The following is a 22,583-nucleotide window of genomic DNA, read 5'->3' on the forward strand; positions in this document are numbered from 1 at the left end:
CTTAAGTGGTAAGCTTGTGTTGATCAATGCTTTTGTCTAAAGGGACACAGCACAGAACAGTCTCATTAACCAGTATGAATGCTTGCATTCCTGATTTGTGAAAGAAAAAAGTATTTTTATATCCAATTTTCCTGTCCTCCAAGTTGGCCATGTAACCCTGTGACAAAAAGCAGTCTGCTTTTCAGAAGTATACTGCAAAATTATTTAAGAAACCTGTTGGATGTTTTTGGCACAGGGGCTAGTTGTTATGTAAAGACTAATTTTTGTATTTACATCAGTTTGCCTAAAACTCGAAAGTGATTGCATATATTTACAGAACAGCATGTATGTCCTTGTTAGCCTTTGCTTAATTAAATGTAGAGTGCACATTGTGTTTTTTCCTGTTTTAGCACGTACAGCAAACCCCACGACTGCCTGCACAAGAAAGTAAAAAAGCTGTAACAACATCAAAGTTAGTGCATAAGACTTCTTAATTTAATTTCCTTATTGCTTACCACCAAAGTTATTTGTCCAAAACAAGAACTGAGTAATAATAAGGAGGAAAGCCCATTGCCAGTAACAACGATAAGTTTGGCTGTTTCTACTATATTTTGATGCAAGCACATTGGGATTAACTGGTTGAAACAGAGTTTAACAGTAAAAAATTTGATGGAGACATCCAGATATTGGAAAAAAGTGGTACTACTGCCATATCGTTTGATAATACCGAAGATAGTTTGTCATGGACCACAGTAGAGACCCTGTCTTTTGCCATGAGTACCAGACATTTTTACCACTTAGAACCTTTTAAACCCACCTTTGAGTGAAGTGGACAATTGGTTGGAAAATGTTAAATTGCACTGTGGTGATTTTAAGGAACTGGAAGTAGACAGCAAACACATGAAAGTAGTCCCTGGGTAAAAACCCAGAGACTACTTCCTTGTGTTTGCTCTATATTTAATCATTTATTGGAAAGAATAATCTAAATTGTCTTGAGATGCCCTGAGCCTGTCAATCCTAACAGCTACGAATTTCAACCACAAAAAGTAGATTGAGAAATATCTTATGGGGGTGTTTAAAATGTTTTGACATGTAACCATCTACCAAACACACAAAAGGTGATGGGAGGAATACTTGCAATAAGTCAAACCACTAGACAATAAATCAGGGCAGCATTCCAACCTATTGCTTTTTTGTCCACCATGCCACCTCAGATTAGACTCAATCATATGCAAATCAGTCTTGATCCTACTTAAATAGGAATAGTCCAGACAAAACTGCCAACCCAGGCCCTTTCTGAACTGGAACGCAAGCAACTTGAGACCTGTTTCAATCTGATTGGGCCTCTTCCGTTTGGTGTAGCTTAGATCCAGTGGCACAGTGAGCAAGGGACTCACATTTGAGTGTATTGTTAGCCTCATAGCATGTTATAATAAACACAATAAAGGTGATGAGAGAAATTCTTGCAATAAGTCTAACAACAGCCAATCACGAAGGGTAGTATTTATACCCATTGATCTTTTGCTCACCATGCACATTAGACACAATCATATGCAAATCACTATTGGTGCTGCTCCAACAGGAACAGTTCAGCCCAAACTGTTAAGCCAGTTCCTCTCTGAACCGGAACACAAGCAACCCAAGACCAGTTTTGGTCTGGTCGGGCCTTTTCTGTCAAGTGAATCATGCTTCCAGTGGAACAGTGGAGCACAGGACCCAATTAGACAAAAGGCATGGTAGTGGGATCAAAACTATATCGGTTCGAGATAGCCCCAAAGCCCTACAGAGAACATCTAATGAATGTATGGAAAAGCCTCAGCCACATTTTAGTGGCACAATTCATCATGGGCAAATCTGCCCCATCTTGTTTGGAGGGTAACACCAAGATGATGTCAAGCTTTTAGGAGAGGGAGATCATAAGAAAATCTTTTCTGGATAAAGACAAAATCCAGATATTGCAATAAAAGTGCCTTGCTGTTGAACCCAAAGAAAACTCATTATTGACCGCAATATAAAGCAGAATTAAAATGATACAATTGAGTGAAGTCAGATATCATGTCTCCCTCACCTCTTATAGTCCAAATGCATCTTGGACCTTTGTCAGGGTTAAAAGGATCCCTACAAAAGCACCATCCTGAGTGTATCTGTGCAAAAGGTAAGGATAGGTTTTCTCTAAGCAGTCCATCTTGAAAACAGCCAACTGTAGTCAAGAGAAAATATGCCAAAGGAACATCATTACATCTACTCATCTATTTGAAGAGTGTGACATGTCTTCTGAAAGAGTGTGACATTTTGTCGCTCCGCTTCATTCCAGTGCGTTGTATTGATCAATGAGAAAACCATGTGTTGTACCTGACCCTTTTCACAGGGTTATCCCCAAATTTTTTGCCTTTCTCCACCTATTTTCTTGGCCTACATTTTGTTGGCTTTAGGGCTCTGGGCACTTTACCAGTGCTAATCAGTGCTAAGGTGCACGTGCTCTCTCCTCTAAACATGGTATGATTAGTTTACACCTGTTTGGCATTGACTTATAAGTCCCTTGCAAAGTGGTATCCCTCATACCCAGGGTCTGTAAATTAAATGCTGCTAGTGGGCCTGAAGCACTGCTTCTGCCACTAACAGACGTACCTTTCAAACCTGTCTCAGACTGCCACTGAAGGGCCTGTGTGCCCAATTTACTGGTGCTTTGACTTGGCATTTAAAACTACTTGCAGAGCCTTAAACATCCCTTTTATTAGAAATATGTTATCCCTAGGTAGGCCCTATGTAGCCCTATGCTCAGGCTACTAGGTAAGTAAAAGGTGGCATGTCCTATTAGTAACTAACAGCCTATTTTGTTTCTCACTGCTGGGAGGCCTTCTCCTCTCATATGCCTGCATTGGGAATTCCCTTCTATATTTTTAAGTGGTAATTACTGATCAGAAAGGAGTTGTGTTGCCATGTTTGGTATGTATAGAATGGAAGTGATAAATCCACCTTACTGATGTTGTTGGATTGTACATTACTATTTCAGCAACGCCACTTTTAGAAAGTGGACATTTCTGTGTGCTTATGACTCTTTGTGCTTTGCAGCCTGACTCCAATCCACGTCTTGGCCTTGGTGATAGCTACACTAGGTACATATTTTCCAGACAGCCACAACACAGGAAGGGTTGGGTGAGAGAGGTGTTACATCTGCATTCATCTGCATATTGATGGTCTTTCTGGGCTGAGAGAGCAAGAGGGCGTTCACATTTTACATTTGTTTGGGTTGCGTCCTTCCCTCACACAAAGGACTGATTTACCCTCTATTGGTATATGAAGCCAGGGTTGGGTTGAAAGGGATTGTTGTGCACTTGAAAGGGTTCCTTTTGAAGTCACCCCTTGAACAAGACCTTTTCGAGTATGAGTACAGGGGCTCTGTTCCCTTGTTGAGCTGCTGGCTCTACAAACTGCACATTGCCAGAGGACTGCTGTGTTGCCCGAAGGATCTGACATTTGGACTTCGTGCTATGTTGTGCTGGTCTGCTACCTACTGTTTGCTGGGCTGCAGGAGGGACTTCCACTTTGCAAGCTGCCTTTCTGTGCTAGCCTGCTGCCTGCTCCCTGCTTTGGCACCCCTCTAGTGTTCTCTAGGGGATTTGCCTTCCCTTCTCCAAGAAGTCTCAGAGCAATGGAAGACTTCCTCTACACCACCGACTGCTGGATTTATCCAACCCTCCTGGGGTTGTATGCCAAGTATCTGTAGCCGCCTATGAGAAAACGTAGCACTGCTGCAGGCATCAACAGAAAAGTCTTGTGGATGCTTTGCCAACCTCAGATTTCAGGGAGTAGCTGTTCAGCCGTCTTTGGGAGGAAATATCTGGTTAGCCATATATTCCTTGCTGATCGCGGGGGGCAGTGATCAGCTCAGCTGTTTTCTCCCCACAAAAGCTGCACCACTGACGGTCCATCTGGGAGGTGCGGCCCCTCCCTCTGCAACTCAACAAACGGAGACAGGCCAATCCCAGTGTGGCTCACAGTAGGAACAGCACATAGCCTGAGGAGATCCAGCGGACCTCACTCCCGAGGTCCACTGCTATTCTGGAGCTTGTTCCCAGCCGCCTCACAGTGTGGTGAAGTTAACTGGGGCCAGGGACAGTGGAAAGTTGCCAGCGCTTCTTCGCAGCGGCCCACCACTGGTAGGTGCTGACATCAGACCTCTGAGATGTTAGTGGAGCCTCCTCACATTTTGGCGTGGGTGGCTCAGTTCTGGTGGCAGCTGAAAGTGTGAGTTCAAAGTGGGAGACCAAATGAAGTCTTCCACATGACCCTGAAGTTTGTGCCTCCCCCCTTTTTCTTGAAATGGCATACCTTAGGGGCATTAATTCTTTGGCTCACATTACAAGGTTAAACCTCGACGGAGGCCCCCTAAGCGCGATGTAGTACCGCCGCGAGAAATGCATTTGGAAGTCCATGAATAATCAAAATACTATTACTAAACGTGCAGGCATTCGGTGCCCCAGGTTCTTATAGTGGTACTTTTTGGTCCATATACTTATGATGGTATTTTTGCAACTCATATGTTTTCTAATGGCATTACATTTGGATTATTTAGGATTCATGCCTAACATGCCAAGTATGTAAGACTCATGCAGAAAGTAGTAAGCATTTAGGATTCATGTGCTTTTTGTTCCTAATCAAACTGCTGCATTTCAAGCCCTGATGTTGTAATGAATGTCATTTGATTCTTGCATTGTCGGGAATAAGTACGGCCTCAGGATTTGCATAGTATGCACAATACTTATGATTTATGTCATTTTGGTCTTTTGCTATATATAAAATATACCATATACATTTTTATATAACCCTGTGTGGAGTCTCTTTTGTGCTTCTGTGCGTGTTTGTTGCATAAAACCTTTACACATTGCCTTTGATGATAAGCCTGCCTGATCTCCGCCAAGTGAGGGTGAGCACAGGTTATCTTTGGTGTGTACCTTTCTTGCCCTGACTAGAGTGGAGGATTCTGCCTGGCTTAGATGCAAACCCTGTCCAACCAGAAACCCCATTTCTAACTCAGTGCTACCCATACGTGAAGGAAAACATTTGACAACTTTAGTGTATCACATGTGGTCACATCTATGTGGTGCAGTCACTTATCCTACACTTTAGGGGGAGCAGGCTGCACTAGTCTCATCAGAGGGTGGCGTCACATTCCATTGTCATGAGAACTTGTCTTGAGTTAGTGGATGTTTGTGTAAACCATGGTGTTCAAGGGTTATCTCACAACGTACTAATAGGTGTATGGTTAAGTCAATACTGATCCTGTGTGGGCTTCTGAATATCTGGTGTAACCTGGAGTCACAGCCCGAGCTAGATACACTATATATACCATTAACATTACAGTTTCTTAATTAATATGTAATGACATGCTTAGCGTATATGGTGACAGTGGAGAACAAATTAAATTATATGCCTGTACTCCAAAGGGAAAAAAAACTGATTACCAATACATCCCTTTAATGGCTCATGCAGGAACAGAATATTGCTTAGGTTGGTTCTCAAAACATGAGGGATTAAAAAATATGCCACTATCAGCCGTACCTTCTGATTTTCTGTTAGACCTGTCAGGCCTTTGGGTGGTCTTCCCCCAATCTTATATCTTTTGCCTCCAAGTTTTGCTGAATCTTTTTGTTGACCATAGGACTCTGAGCACATTACCGCTGCTAACCAGTGCCAAAGTGCATGCACGTCTTCCCTAAAAATGTGTGTAATTGATGGATGTATACTGACCTATTTAATCTACTTGTAAGTACCTTGTAAGCTAGTATACCATATACTCATGGCATGTAAACTAAATGCTACTAGTGGGCTGCAGCACTGATTGAGCCACCCATAGAAGTATCTTTCAAACCTGTCTTAGGCCTGCCAGTGCACTGCCGTTGGGTGCAGTTTATTGCCACGTTGACTTGGCATTTAAAACTACTTGCCAAGCCCTAAAATCCCCTTTTTTTACATATGTTACCCCTAAGGTAGGGTAGGGTAGCTCTAAGGGCAGAGTGCTATGTAAGTAAATAGTAGGACATGTCCTTTTATGTTTTGCATGTCCTGGTAGGGAAAAACAGCCAATTCCATATTTCACTACTGTGAGGACTACTCCTTTCTTTGGTTAGTATTGGGAGTTCCTTAACACATTTTGAAGCTGTAATTCCTGATCATAGAGGAGTGCTTTTTCATGTTTCATATGTTTGGAATGGTATTGATAAATACTACTTATGGCCTTATCATGAGTTTGGTGCTGTGGTGCCGGGTTTGTCCCCTGGCCACCCACCAGATAACAAGTGATTCTCATGTCTGGTGGGCTTTGCTTTCGACGTTCCCACGGCAGTGCCCTGAAAATGGACACCGCATGGGAATTTGCATAAAACTCTACACATTGCCTCTTTAAATTAGCCTGACTGCTCCGCGGCAAGCTACCAGAGGGTGAGCACAGATTTCTTTTAGTGTGTATCTGGCTTACCCTGACTAGGATTGTTGCTTCTGCTTGAACAGGGTGCACAACTATGTCAAACATAAATCCAGTTATTAACATTTCCTTATTCATACCACAATCGGGAAATCATGGCTAGTAAGTTGAAAATCCATTCATTGATGGCAGTAGATAAGAAAAGCAAAACTTTCCTCACAGTCATGTAATACTGACTGAGACCTCCTCAAGCCTATCTCATGCATCATGCACTCACCCACACATTTTTACAAGTTTGAAGTTATTCATATAACTCTCTTTGCCAAGGGAAAATAAAACATTGTGGTACAAGTTGTAACCTTTCTGTGGACTATGCACAACCCTGATCAGCACTTGAGCAGTATTAAGTGAACCACAAGATATTATCTCGAGCACCGCCAAACCCTTTTTCATCCATCTCTTCAAAGTGGGGTCAACAAATCATTTGAAGCATGCATCTTACTTTGTCAAGGAGATGAGCCAGTTAAGTCACCTATTTGGTGCCCTCCGTGGAACTATAGAGGCATCTGACGGCATGTGCATCGATCATGGGATGGCGTGCACAGAATGGTCATGGGTCCACATGAGCTCCAGGGCAGTATGTAGACTTTCCCCTTGACTACTTTGATTTTATTGCTACTCCCTTCTACAAATATGGAGTCATTATGGTTTCATAATTTAATTTCTGTACATCATAATTATCATCACTACCACTAAGGCCTGATGCCCTGTAGTGTAATGTGTAATGTGCCTCTGTTTGATATTCCCAAAATATACAAAGAAATGAATAAATCAAACACATTAAGGACCCTATTTTGATGTCGGTCAGAAAACCTCCGACCTGTGGTCGGAAGCTTTCCGACCAACATCATAGGTTTCACTTTCAACAGCGGCATTTCAATGCCAGCGGATGAAAGTGAAAACGGACGGTCATTCTGGCTGGATTCCAACTGGCTCAAGGACAGCAATTCCGCAGTTGGGATTACGATGTCGGTTTCCAACTGGCTTTCCATGCCGAGCTTTCCAACATGGAAAGCCTGTCGGAAATCCATTCCTCCACAGCCTCCGGTCTCGAGGCCGCAACAGTGTCAGGCAGAAGTTAGTCCACCCCACATCGTAATCAGGCCCTAAGTTGTTAAGGAAAAATGGAGCCTTAAATTCTATAATGCAACACCGAGGTATTCAGACAGGCACACAACAATTGTGAATCACTTCTCTAAGTCAGAACTTTGGAGCAATGTGATAGACGTATTTGCATCATTTCATACAGCCCGTACTCCAACAATTATTTAAAAAAACATCTGAAAGACACTGGCACATTCTACATATGGGATTTCTTGAACTTCAGTTTTTAATGTTTTCATTATAGAATAGGAAGACTAAAAGGAATATGCTGGTATGCATTAGACCTATACTAAAGCCCACAACAGCAACAAAGAACTTTGTGGGTTTTCCCACCTAGAATATGTCCTTAATATCCGTGTACCCAATGCAAAATGTGTTGCCTTACCTGTAAAACGACTGAAATTGACCTAATACTCACCACTCCATGGACTATAAAACATCTTAATAACTCTAACACCACTAATGTTGTATGCATCATGATTTGCAAGTGCGGCCAAAGATATATAGTCATTACTAGGCGACACAGATTATTGAGCACTGCAGTACCTTTAGTTGCGAAAAACAAACTACTAAGATAATGTAGCGCTTCTTGGAGCAAAGACACTATAAGAATGATTTTAAATGGTTTGTTCTGGAGAGCATAACACCTGGCACTAACACTTTATCAGCCGACATCTTTAGATGGGAACAAAGATGTAGTTAATGCCTTATAAACAAAGACTCAAGGACTGAATGATAAGGTCCCATGGTCTCAGATTAGTTGAGTCATAGCACCAGTATGCTATATAAGAGGTTAGGATAATGAGGTACCTGGTCAAAGTGACTCCTTGTTACATGCACTACGCATGTTTGGGTTAGAACTTTTGTAGGTCCTCTCGCAGATCAAAATATATCATTCCTTTCTCACATACTATGAAACAGGTAAGCAACCACTGGCCGTAGACATAAGAAGATCAATCCAGCGTTGGAAAACCATATGGGGGCAATGTCTGTCCATTGATAGGAAGGGATTTTTCCCTCTACATATACTGTGAAATAGAGAGTAAGCACACATGCCAACATCTTAGAATAGGAAAGCAAAGGATTTTAAAAAAATAATCAGGATAATGTATTTCTCCCATTGACTTCTATTGAGGGTGATGCCTTAATCGGGTCTATAGTCATGTTCGGACTTGCAAATGTGCTGCTGCTGCAGGATCGTATATCAGAAAAACAAAAATATTTTTCCTGTCAGGAGCACAGAGAAAGCTCTATAGCAGGCAGAGAGAGTGTGACAAAAAAATTGTGCACTGGCCTGTGGGAGCAGGTTACTGGCAGTGCACACTCCGAGTCACACAAGACCATTCCCTGTAGGCAAGGCCAGACTGGGAACCACAACCGGCCCTGGCAAAGTGCTCGGCCTGCCCCCCCCCAGGGGTTGGGGGTGCCGCCGAGCTCTTTGCCAGGGCCGGTTTTCGGTCGATTTTGTTACAGGGCCTGTTTTGCAGCTACGCTGCAAAAACGGCCCTGTAACAAAAACAGCCCCCAGGGGCCCAAAACTGGCCCACACCCATGCGGCACACCGGGGGATTGCCCAGTGCCCGCTACGGCCAGTCTGGCACTGCCTGTTGGCAGAAGCCCATCAAAGAATGTTTTTTTTGCATGCAGGAATCTGGAGACAGGAGACTAGCTTGAAATCTGTAGTCTACTGCCTGAATCGGTAGGGTTGGCATTTATGTTACAGTAAGCATTCTCTGTTCATAGACTCAAGCAGGTCACAGTGGCTGAATACCTTAGCACTTCATTATACAATTCGAGTCACCATTTTTCCTCAACAATTTAATGAATTTGATTAATTCATTTTATATGTATATTTTGGGAACATCCAACAGGGGCCAGTCCTCTTTTCATTACACATTACAGAACTGACATTTGGCCTTAGTAGTAATAATGATAATCAGCATATACACAAATTAAGTTGTAGAAGGGAGTAGCAATACAATCAAAGTAGTCACGTGGAAAATCTAAATACTTCCATGGGATTCAGTATGACCATAAGGAACTACATTTCCCATGACCATACCGTGAAAGTCATCATGTGATCGATGCCCATGACGTCAGATGCCTCCATAGAGACCTCAGCTATGTGGGGTTTAAAATACACCACTGAAATGGCAGAGATCACTAATTTTTGTCCACAGAGGGCCCAGAATAGGTGACTCAATGGTCTCATCTCTTTGATGAAGCAAGATACATGCTTCAAGAGATGTGTTGACCACATTTTGGAGTGCATGTACTTGAGGACATGATGGATGAAAATGGCTCGGGCAGTGCTCTGATTAAGGCAGAGGTCTTCAAACTGTGGGGTGTGACCCCCAGGGGAGCCATGGAGCCCTGGGAAGGGGGTAGGCATTCCTCAGCCTCACTTGTGCCTGGGATCCAAAATGTCTGTTCTTCGCTTTGGAAAAGTTAAACTGTCAATTTCGAATATTAAAATGCTTCAGGCGACTTTTATTTAATTGAGTCTCCTGTTCTATGAAAAGCCTTTGTGCCAGAGTGACTGCTTACCTGAATTAAATGCAAATGTGTGCTATGAGTTAATCTGCCAGTGTAAAGGGTTATTGGGAGCCGGTTCCAGCTTTGATTGGTTGAATCACTCCAAGCTTTGTGATGACAAAGATTTGGGTTTTGTGGGTGCTAGTGCAAAGAGTTACCAACTGGGCTCTGGAGTACATGCTTTTAATTGTATTTGTATTTACACAGGGCTTAGAACTCCTAAAGAGGTGTTGAAGGGACAGATATATAGAAACAAAATTGCATTACATACGCTGTGGTATTACTAAAATCTACATTTTTGAAGCACCATTTTATCATAAAACTATTTGCACATTTTAAAGCAGTCTATCTTAGGCTGAGGGTAATGCAGTATAAAATAATGACTTACATATTCACAATGCTCTCTGACAAAAGCTGTGACCTAGTAGCACTAACAATACACAAGTCACTATTCTCCAAAGCACCAACCAAGATGTTATTCTGTGGCTCTCTGGTTACACCCAGACCTCTGCAGTACATTAACTAATGGAGGTTTCATAATGTATTACAGTGCATTTCCCACTGAGTAACAACTTTTTCAATTTATTTTTCATTTGAGCTGCCCATAATTTAATATGTAGCTACCAGATGGTGAAACACCTAAAAAACACGAACAGAATATTTTGGGGGTTATTTATAAGAGGCTTGAGCCACCAGAGCATTACTTTTTTTGATGCCCCGGCGGCACACGCATCTCAACTATACCTATGAGGCAACATAAAGTCACCCTGTATGTGTTTGCAGGGCTTCATAGAAACAGAGTAAGACAAAGCAGCGCAAGGCACTGCGTTGCCTTACTCGTCCTTACCCTTACTTAAGTCGCGGAGCCATTCGATGGGCGTTCCCGCGCAACACCCATGGATTTTGATGCTGCCCAGGATTTACAAAATCCGACAAATGTGGGGCAGAGTTAAATGCTCTTTTTTCCTCCTTCCATGTGTGTGGCATTCTGTATAGAAAGAGGAATACACCCTTCTGGATTGTTTTTCTGAGGGAAGGTGCCCCTTCCTGCACAAAAACAATCCTGCATACATTGGTGTTAGGCATCAATTTGTGCAGCAACACAAGGGAAAAGGACAGAAATGCACCATATTTCATAAATACAATGCATTCCTGCTCTTTCACATTGGCGTAGGGCAGCGCAGTGTGAAGACTTGCAGTGCTGCCTTAAGTCAATTCCTCATAAATGAGGCCCTTTGTTTTTAGCGACTCCTTTGACCATGCTCATATTTCCCCACCGTAAAAATGATTTGCTGTGGAAATTGAGAGTGTTTATGGTTGTTGATAGTTGCTGATGATGAGGAGTACCAGGTTGTCAAACTTTTTGTCAGGAGGGGAGCCTTACTGCTAAAAGAAATTTACAACGGGATCTCGGCATCAAAAAGATTGAAGACCTCTGGGTTGATGTCCTGTGGTTCCTTTATCCCCTTCCCCGCTCATGACGGAACCGTTCCGTCATGAGCCACGGTTGCCGTGTGCTCATGACGGAACCGTTCTGTCATGACAATCCTGTTGGCGGCCGCTCCGCCTACGCGGCGCTGTTTCCCCGCCTGTGCGGGGGGACAACGCAAATGGGCGGAGTTATGACGGAACCGTTCCGTTATGAGCACAGCTCAACTGTGGCTCATGACGGAGCGGCTCCGTCATGAGCACAGGCCCACCGCGCTGCCCCCCTGCCCCCCCCAGCGCTGCAGCGGAATGTCCGCAGCAGCGAAGGGGTTAAACTGCTGAAGTGGTGATCAAGGCAGTGTATGGTGCATGGAGCGCAAAGAGCTCTGGTGCAATTCAAATTATATATTGAATCACACGAGCATCACAAGACACTTCTACAATATCAAAGTGTCATGGGGGTGCAGGAAGAAGGCACAAACGCCCAAATGCAACCTGTAGTACTTAATTTAATGCAGCTTCCAATGTTATCTGAAACATTATGCTTAATTTCCCTTGCAGAGTGAAAGGACATTATAAGTGTGAGCAAATTACCATCCATGCCCTTTCTTTCCAATTTTGCCAACAAGATGGGCAAAGGGTCAAAAAGTGATGCAAAAGGAGTGTACTTTGCTGCATTGCATTTATAAACCATATGAAGCAACCACAACAACCTGATCAATAATGAAGAACCTTGCACAGTATTCCAGACTTTGTTTTCTTCTCTTCAGTCGTGCAGTTCTTTAAAGATGATGTTTGCCAGAAGATTGAATCCTTTCCCATCAAGCTTATTAGTGGGTATGAACACACATCCTTTATGGATCCCTTCTTTAAACCCAGAGAAAGGTGCTTAATGACCAGGATCAGGGAAAGTTTGGAATGTGGCAAATAAGGGTGAAAAGGCCAGATAATAAGGTAAGCAAGGGACATTCTTAACCTTCTAGATCAAGGTCAGTAACAAATTTGGACTGAATCCCTTATCAGAAGCATGTCTACTATAATTATTTTGACTCTACTAGTGGAACTCTATTTGACCTTTATTCTTCTGGTGAGCTAAGTGCTGGAGGGAAAAGTACCTTGCCCATTATTATGGTAAGGGATATTGTTAAATATAGCTTCTGAATTGTGATCCACTGTTAGAACTGGGGGTCTCTAGTTGGGAGACGTAGGTACCTTTGTCCAAATAAGTACCCTTGCTTCTAGTCAGGGTAAGAGGGCTATACTCCTAAATAACCCATGCTCACCCCCTTGGTAGCTTGACACGAGCAGGCAGGCTTATCTCAGAGGCAGTGTGTAAAGCACTTGTGAACAGATACAGTAATACAGTGAAAACACTACAATTGAACACCACACCAGTTTAGAAAAATAAGTAATCTTTACTAGACTTAACACAAGACCAAACGACAAAAATCCACAATACTGTAATCAAAAATAGACTGTTAAATGGTAGAAATAGCTTAGTTCAATGTAGCTGGTAAATTCGACACTTTACTCTCAAAGTACCTTATATGTGTTACGCAAAGCAAACAAAAAGGGCAGCAGGGAAGGTGTTGCGCCGTTCCTTACACTCAGGGGAGTGGATGCGTCAGTTCCTTACTGCTGCGCAGGGGAGTTGACGCGCCGCTTCCTTACTGCGTGGGGAGTTGATGCTCAGTTTCTTACTGCGTCCCGGTATGATGCGACAAGATGGCGCTATGATGTGACGATCTGGTGCAATGCGACAAAATGGTGTCTTTGATGTGATGCGACAACATTGTATGTGATGCGTGCACGCCCGACAGCCGTGCGGCGACTCTGTGAACCCTTGAGCCGCGACAGGCCCTGCAACAAGCTTCTCCGGTGATGCAACGGCGACCTCTGCGGCGGGAACATGCTTCACCGGTGATGCAACACGCTTCGTCGGTGATGCAACGGCGAACAGCTGCGACGGTGACATGCTTTTTCAGTGATGCGATGGCAACTGCTGTGGCGGCGACACTCTTCTTCCTCGTTGGGTCGTGCCTCCAGCTCCCAGCGACACGCAGTCTTCTCAGATGACCTAAACAACAGTAGGCACCTCTCTGCAGGTAGAATTCCCAGCAAGGGAATTCAGGGCAGCTGGTGGTGAAGTCTTGTATCCCTGAGACTTCAGGCAGGAGGCTAGCACACTTCAAGCCCTTGGAGAGTCTTCTTCAAGATGATGAAAGTTCACAAATTTTCTTTTCTCCTTTCCTTGGTAAATAAGTAACCACTGCAGGCCAACCCCAGGAATACCACAGCACAGGGGAAGTCTCCTCCTTCAGATTCTTTGGTTCTTTTCCTTGGCAAAGGGTTTGTCTTTATTCCCAGAAGTGATCCAAACTTCTGGAGTCTGGGCTCCAATATTTATACTGCAAAATCATTTGTCCTCTGAAGGCAGAGGGTGCCTGTGCCCAGCCAAAACCAGTTTTGTCTTCCTTGGTGCAGCTTCCTGGCAGGAGGTGGAGACAGCATTGTTTGAGAGCAAACCTGGCCAAGGTAGCTGACAGGGAAATCTCCTCCCCCTACTCTCTATTCTGTGAAGGCTCAGGTCAGTGAAAGGAAATCTCCACCCCCTACTCTCTATTCTATGAGGGCCCAGGTTCTTGAAAGGAAATCTCCTCCCCCTACTCTCCATTCAATGCAGGTCCTATTCAGCCCTGCCCTGACCATCAGACTGCTGGAGCCAAGGCCCTCTCCAGCCCCCTGCCACTCACAAACCAGACATGGAAACACAAACCTAGCAGAGGCATACTGGTTGTTTAGGCAAGAAAATACCTACTTTCTAAAAATGGTATTTCCAAACACAGAATGTAAAAATCACCCACACTAAAATATGTACTTTAACATTCTGAGTTCAGGCATAATAAACTTTATTTTCCTATCTTGTTCCCTGGGTCAGTGTGGATTATAAGATGTTATAATCAAACTGCCCATTCTGGCCTATGGAAACAGATAGCCTTGCAATAGTGAAAAACGAAATTGTCTGTGATTCACTATCAGCACAAGCCACACACACCAGGGCATGTCCTACCTTTCACATACAATGCACCATGCCCATGGGGGTACCCTGGACCTACCTTAGGGGTATCCAACATGTGGAAAAGGGAAGGTTAAGGGACTGGCAAGTGTGTGTACTTGCCAAGTCGACAAGGCAGTCCCAGACTGCACACAGGCTCTGCAATGGCAGGCCTGAGCCAGAGTTTACAAGCTGATTCTGTTGGTGGCACAACCAGTGTTGCAAGCCCACCAGCAACATTTGACTTACAGGCCCTGGGCACACATGGTGCACTGTACTAGGGTCTGACAAGTAAATCAAATAGCCAATCATAGAGTCACTAATTCATCACAACAATTTACAATAGGGGGCTCTTGCACTTTGGCACTAAATAGCAGTGACAAAGTGCCCAAAGCATCTAGACCAGCAAAACACATATAAAAAATACAGGAGGCAACAGCAAAAAATGGAAGGGAGACCCACGCCAATGGTGCCAGGTCTAACACGTGTCCCCTCCAGCTGAAATGTGGGGGGAACTACCCTACCTCTTGGGAGTTCTGTTCACTAAGGCGGAAAATTCTAGACAGACCATCTGCATTGGCGTGTTCTGTACCAGGGCGGTGTTCCACCGTGAAGTCCATCCCCTGTAGGGAAATGGACCACCTCAATAGCTTTGGATTCTGACCCCTCATCTGCATCAACCATCTGAGGGGCCTGTGGTATGTCTGAACCCGGAAGTGAGTCCCAAACAAGTATGGTCTCAACTTCTTCAGTGCCCAGACCACAACAAATGCCTCACACTCAAATGCACTGTACCTCTGTTCCTGTGGACGTAACCTCCTACTTACTGATGAAAGCTACGGGTTGGTCTAGGCCCTGCACATTTATCTGTGAAAGAACAGCCCCTACACCATGCTCTGAAGCGTCTGTCTGTACAATGATTAGAGAAGTTGGGTGTCTGAAGCACGGGCGCCGGCACATGGCAGTCTTCAGGGCATCAAAAGCTTTCTGAAAGGTGTCAGTCCAGTTCACTTTCTTGGGCTGCTTCTTGGAAGTTAGCTCTGTCAAGGGTGCAACAATGCTGCCATATCCCTTGACAAACTTCCTGTAGTACCCTGTGAATCCTAAAAAGGCTCTCCCCTCTGTCTAGGTCTTGGGGGGGATTCCCAAGCCAGGATGGCATCAATATTGGGCTGTAGGGGTGCCACCAGGCCGCTCCCAACCTGTTGTCCCAAGTACACCACATAACCCTGCCCAATCTGGCACTTACTCGCCTTGATCATGAGGCCTGCCCTCCGCAGCGCCATCAACACTTCCCAGAGGTGGTGCAGATGTTCTTCCCAACTGGCTCTGGACACACTGCGATGTCATCCGGGTAGGCGGCACTGAAATCCTCCAGCCCCACCGACACCTGGTTGCCCAACCTCTGAAAGGTGACAGGGGCATTCTTCATCCCAAAGGGCATAACCCGGAATTAGTAGTGCCCATCTGGTGTAGAGAATGCTGACCTCTCCTTTGCCCATCAGTTAAGGCCATCTGCCAGTACCCAGACATTAAATCAAACGTGCTGAGATACCAGGCAGCCCCTAACCGATCAATGAGCTCATCAGCTCTGGGGATGGGGTGCGCGTCAGTCCTAGTCACTGAATTGAGTCCTCGGAATTCTACACAGAACCATAGTTCAGGTGTGGCACCGGGCACGACAGCCTTTGGGACCAAGACCACTGGGCTGGCCCAAGGGCTGTTAGGGGACTCAATCGCCCCTAACGCAAACATCTTGAAGACCTCCTCCTTGATGCATGCTCTTACCCTGTCAGTCACTCTGTAAGTTTTATGCTTGACAGGAGGACTGTCCCCAGCGTCCACATCATGGATGCACCAATCAGTGAGACTGGGAGTCAGGGAGAACAGATCATGAAACTGTCCCAACAATTGGCGACAGTCATCTTGCTGTTCAGGGGTGAGGGAGGTGGAGAGGTTTACACCCTCTACTGACCCATCTTGCTCTGTTGCAGACAGGAGGTCAGGAAGAGGCTCAGTCTCCTCCTCCATTCCAGCATCTGTTGCTAGGAGCATGCCCACTCCGGACCTCTCTAAGTGGGGCTTCAGACGGTTTACATGCAGGACCCGCAAAGGGTTCCTAGGAGACTGCAAGTCCACCAAATAGGTGACATCACTCTTGCGCTGCACCACCTCAAATGGTCCAGTCCACTTATCCTGGAGCACATAAGGCTCCACGGGGGCCATGACACAAGCTTTCTGACCAGGTTGAAGCTCAATCAGAGTGGCATTCTGATCGTACCACCATTTCATCTCTTCCTGGCTGGCTTCCTGATTCACCTGAGTGAGTTGCCTGAAACGCCGGGTTTGGTTTCTGAAGGCCAGAATGTAGCTATATACATCCTGGGGAGATTTCCTGGGAGCTTTCTCCCAGCCTTCCTTTACCAAACTCAAAATTCCTCTGACAGGGTGACCATACAGCAGTTCAAAAGGGCTAAACCCTAAGGACTTCTGTGGCACCTCTCTCTAAGCAAAGAGGAGGCATGGCAAGAGGACGTCCCACTTACGCCTCACAGGTTCCTCAATACCCATAATCATGCCTTTTAGGGTCTGGTTGAATCTCTCAACCAGCCCATTACCTTGGGGATGGTAGGGAGTGGTGAATTTGTAGGTTACACCACACTCCTGCCACAGGGACTTCATATACTTGGATATGAAGTTGGTAGCATGGTCTGACACCACCCCTCTGGGGAACCCCACACGGGAGAAAATTCTGATCAATGCACGATCCACCACGGGGGCCGTCACAGTCCTGAGAGGGATGGCTTTTGGATACCGGGTGGCATGGTCCACCAAGACCAGGATGAACCTGTTGCCCATGGCTGTCTTGGGATCCAGATGCCCCACAATGTCAATGCCCACCCTTTCGAAGGGGGTGCTGACCACAGGGAATGGCTGGAGAGGAGCCTTGTGCTTCCTCCCACTCTTTCCACTTGCCTGGCAAGTCTGACAGGTCCTGCAATGAATATCTGAACTGTTGCTCATTTGGGGCCAATAAAAATGGGTGACAAGCCTTTCAAAGGTCTTGTCCTGGCCCAAATGTCCTGCTAAAGGTACATCATAAGCCAAACCCAGTAGGAAGGCTCTGAAGCACTGGGGTACCACCAGCACACGGGCTGACCAGGCTCAATAACCGTAGGCTCGCTATACAGGAGACCATTCTCCCAGTAAATCCAATGTGATCCAGACTAATCACCTGCTGCCAGGTTTGTGGCTTGTTGCCGCAAACCCACAAGAGAAGGGCACTTCTTCTGCTCATCACAGAACTCTTCCCTTGAGGGGCCTCCTTCCTGCTGCCAATGGGTCAGCTCAGGCAGGTCCCCCAGTTCAGCTTCTTGCTCCCCTGCAGGTTCCAGGGCATCCCCCTCAAGGTCTGCCTCCTCCTGGACTGTGGGAACTGTGGGTGCTGGTTTCCCGTGCCCCCTGCCTCTACGCTTTAAGGCAGGCACCTGGGCCACTCTTTCAGGCTCCAGGTCCTCTTGAACACCCTTACTGGCTGCCATGGACCGAGTGGTCACACACACCCAGTCAGACAGACCCAACATCTCCAAATGAAAACTTCGCTCCACCTTAGCCCAAGGAGAGCTCTCCAAATCGTTACCCAACAGACAGTCAACAGGCATGGATGGCCTCACAGCTACTTAAAGGGTACCTGAGAACCCCCCCCACTCAAAGGGAACCTGGGCCACCTTGCAGTGGCTCTCTTTGTTGCCAGTGGCAATGACAGGGTAAAATGCATGGGGGATCACCTACTCCTCAGACACCAGCCGACAACTGACAGCTGTCACACTGGTTCCGGTGCCTCTCAGAGCCTCCACCCTATGGCCATTGGTGGCCACCCTCTGCCTGTATTTCTTAGTGTTATCAGGCAGCTGGGTCCTGGGGACCTCCTCACAGTCTCCTAAAGAGACTAGGGACATCTCTGCGGGACCCCACCCACCTTGGGCACCCATCTCCTCTCCCAAGGCTACACTAGCCATCTGTCGGGAAGTTGCACCAGTGGGTACTGTTTTGTTTTTCAGGGGGCACTTGGGATCATAGTAACAGTGGCCTACCTCACCACACTTAAAACATGTCGGGGTCCCTTCTAAACAGGTTTACCTGTCAGGGCCCCTGGCTTCTTCTCAGGGGGAGGCTGGGAACACTTCCCTTGGATTCCTTGGGGATTACTTTGGGGCCCTTTCTGGAACACCTCTGTTTACCCTTGTCCACCCCACTCTTCTGCTGGGGACCCTGCCCACATTTGGCGAAGTCTCCCACATGACCCTTGTGGACTCGGGTACTAACCCAGTGGTCCGCCCCCTCAGCAACCTTCCTAGGGTTAGTCAGCTTGCTATCAATAAGGTGCTGGCGTAGCTCTGGAAAACAATTACTAGACAGGTGCTCCCATGGAATCAAGTCATATAATGCTTCAAAATCTTTCACTTTGCTACCCTTCAACCAACCATCCAATGCTCTGCCAAAAAAAGACACATATTCTACCCAAGTGCTAGACTTCAGTTTCTTACAATCCTTTGTCTTTAAAGCTCTGGGGTCAACCCATACCTGTTCATTAATGCTTCCTTCATGTGCTCATAGGAATTCTGATCCTCAGAGGGCAAATCCAGCAAGGTATCTCGCCCATCACTGAGGAACCGCCCCCACAACCCCGCTCCCCAATCCTTCACAGGGACCCGGTGGGAGGTCATAGCTACCTCATAGACCTTAAACCATTGCCCAATATCTTCATTCTTATGGATATCATTCATGACATTTTTGGGGATGAATATTCTTGTTTCTACAGGCACGGACGGTACGCTTCCACCAAAGGGAGGATTCTCTAAACTCTTGGCTTTTAATTCCAACTCCCTCAACATCCTTTCATGCTCTAAATGCATTCTCTTTTCCTCCAAGGCCAACTTGTTGCTTTCTAACTCCATCTGACCACCTACTTTTAGCTCAGCTAGCTCCATCTTATGCATTCTATCTCTCTCCCTGTCCTCCAGCTCTCCTGGGGACAGGGCCTTTGAAGAAACACTGCTGCCTGTTCTGGAAGGCACTTTCCTCCCATCCAGGTCCAATTGCCCCTCTCACTTCCTGTCAAATTCTTTGCCTCCTCCCTAGGCTCTTCAGGATACTTACTGGCATTCCTAGATTCTACACAGGCCCTCAGCGTTTTTTGGTATTCCTCCTTCCTGGTGAGGCCTTTCATAGAGATTTTTAATTTCCTGCAAGCAGTTTTGAGGTACGGCACAGTGTAGGTATCAATCCTATCTTCTTCAAAATAAATGTCACCAGATGCAATGGGCGTTTCTTTGCTCATGGTGAAAAACAGTTAGCAGTTCTCAAAAAGCAAAAAGAAGTTCCAAGGAAAATTCTCCCAAAAATGTATGTGGTCACGTTATGGTCTGCACTCACTAGTAGTGTGCACCAATGACTGTATATGAGTCACAAATGCAAGTCCAGAATCCTCACAGCTGACCACCAATGTTAGAACTGGGGTCTCTAGTAGGCCTGGGTGGTAAATTCCGTTCCACACGCAGAATTTGCGGAATTTGGATAATTTTGCGTTCCGCAGAGTACACGGAATTGCCACAAATTCCGTGATCCGGGGCTTCACGGACTTTTTTGCTTGTTCGCACTTTCAAAATGCGTGTTCGTGAGATATTTTCCCCTGAGCACGCAAACAGCGTTCGCGAATAAGAAAAAAGCATTGCGAACGGGCGGAACAAGCAATTTTGCGTGCTCGCGAAACTCTGCGTGCTCGCGGAGATTTTTACCATTTCGCAGAGCTTTGTGTAGCGTGACTACGCAAATTCTGCCCACCCCTAGTCTCTAGTTGGCAGAGGTAAGTACCTTTGTCCAAATAGGGACCCATGCTGCTAGTCAGGGTAAGGGGCTACACTCCTAAATAACCCCTGCTCACCCCCTTGGTAGCTTGGCACGAGCAGGCAGGCTTATCTCAGAGGCAGTGTGTAAAGTATTTGTGAACACATACAGTAATACAGTGAAAACACTACAAATGGACACAACACCAGTTTAGAAAAATAAGTAATCTTTACTAGACTTAACACAAGACCAACCAACAAAAATCCACAACACTGTAATAAAAAGTAGACTTTTAAATGGTAGAAATAGCTTAGTTCAATGTAGATGGTAAATGCGACACTTTACTCTCAAAGTACCTTATATGTGTTACGCAAAGCAAACAAAAAGGGCAGCAGGGAAGGTGTTGCGCCGTTCCTTACACTCAGGGGAGTGGATGCGTCGGATCCTTACTGCTGCGCAGAGGAGTTGACACGCCGCTTCCTTACTGCGATGGGAGTTGATGCTTGGTTTCTTACTGCGTCCCGGTATGAAATTCAAGAAAAGAAAAGGTAGTGGTGTTCCCAAAAGGGAATAACCTCACATCCAAAATTGTGATTGTATTGAAAGTATCAGTAATATGCGTGACTATATTGGCAACCGGGTGCTAGTTCAGCTTCAAATACCTACTACCTGGAGGTGCTACCTGCACATTAAACAAGTAACATGCATATAACAAGACACAAAAAAAGAATCTATTACAGCACAACCATTCAACCTAATTTGTTTAAATAACCAAGAACAGTATTGGTCACAGATTCGAGTAATCCCATAATGTAGTTTTGGATCTCTGCACAACGAAGACGATGAAGAAACACCAATCAGTTAAAAATAATCCAATCAAATCATCATAATGAGTTTCCTTGTATCCTTTATTAAAGTCCCAAACTTAAAACTCCCAGCACACAATTAGCCGACACGTGTTTCGTCTGATACACAGACTTTTTCAAGGCAAATATTGGGAATGTTGGGGAACTTTAATATGTAGACAATACGTCACTGTAGCGCATCAAATAAGAATGGAACCAGGATCCAAATAAGAATATCGTGATGTACGAAATCAGAACAAAGAAATAAGTATCAACGCCAGCACTGGCATTCAGCCACTTAGTAAGATCCCACAACCACAGGGCTGCACTCGGCCCTGATCTGGCCCAACATTAATGTCCCAATCATTGAATATAGGAAGCGAAACAAGTAAAATACTGAAGGTCACTGTACCAATGCTGAGCATAAAAGTCGACGATATTACCGGTCCTCGGTGGATGAGTATCACCTGACCCTACAAGGTACAACCCTGATAAGTTGACCCCATGCAACAAATGAGTCTCCCCTGCAACCCCAGTCGTGTTGGTAATGGTGAAAAAAGTAAAGGCGCCATTCCTTACACTCAGGGGAGTGGATGCATCGGTTCCTTACTGCTGCGCAGGGGAGTTGAAGCGCCACTTCCTTACTGCGAGGGGAATTGATGCTCGGTTTCTTACTTCGACCCGGTATGATGCGACAAGATGGCGCCTGGATGCGATGCGACGATCCGGTGCGATGCGTCAAAATGGCGTCTTTGATGCAATGCGACAACGTTGGATGCGATACGTTAACACCCGATGGCTGTGTGGCAACTCGGGGAACTCTTGAGCCGCAACACGCCTCTCGAGTGATGTGACGGCGACCTCTGCGGCGGCGACACGCTTCTCCGGTGATGCGACACGCTTCGTCAGTGATGCAACGGCGAACAGCTTCGATGGCAACATACTTCTTCAGCGATGCAACGGCAACTGCTGCAGCGCAAACACGCTTCTTCCTCGTTGTGTCGCGCTTCCAGCTCCCAGCGACACGCAGTCTTCTCAGAGGGCCCAAACAACAGTAGGCACCTCTCTGCAGGTAGAATTCCCAGCAAGGGAATTCAGGGGAGCTGGTGGTGAAGTCTTCTATCCCTGAGACTTCAGGCAGGGGACAAGCACATTTCAAGCCCTTGGAGATTCTTCTTGAAGATGATGAAAGTTCACAAAATTCCTTTTCTCCTTTCCTTTGTAAATAAGTAACCACTGCAGGCCAACCCCAGAAATAGCACAGCACAGGGACAGTCTCTTCCTTCAACTTCTTTGGTTCTTTTCC

This window comes from Triturus cristatus, chromosome 2_1 (assembly GCF_964204655.1).
Source record: "Triturus cristatus chromosome 2_1, aTriCri1.1, whole genome shotgun sequence".
Lineage (NCBI taxonomy): Eukaryota > Metazoa > Chordata > Amphibia > Caudata > Salamandridae > Triturus > Triturus cristatus.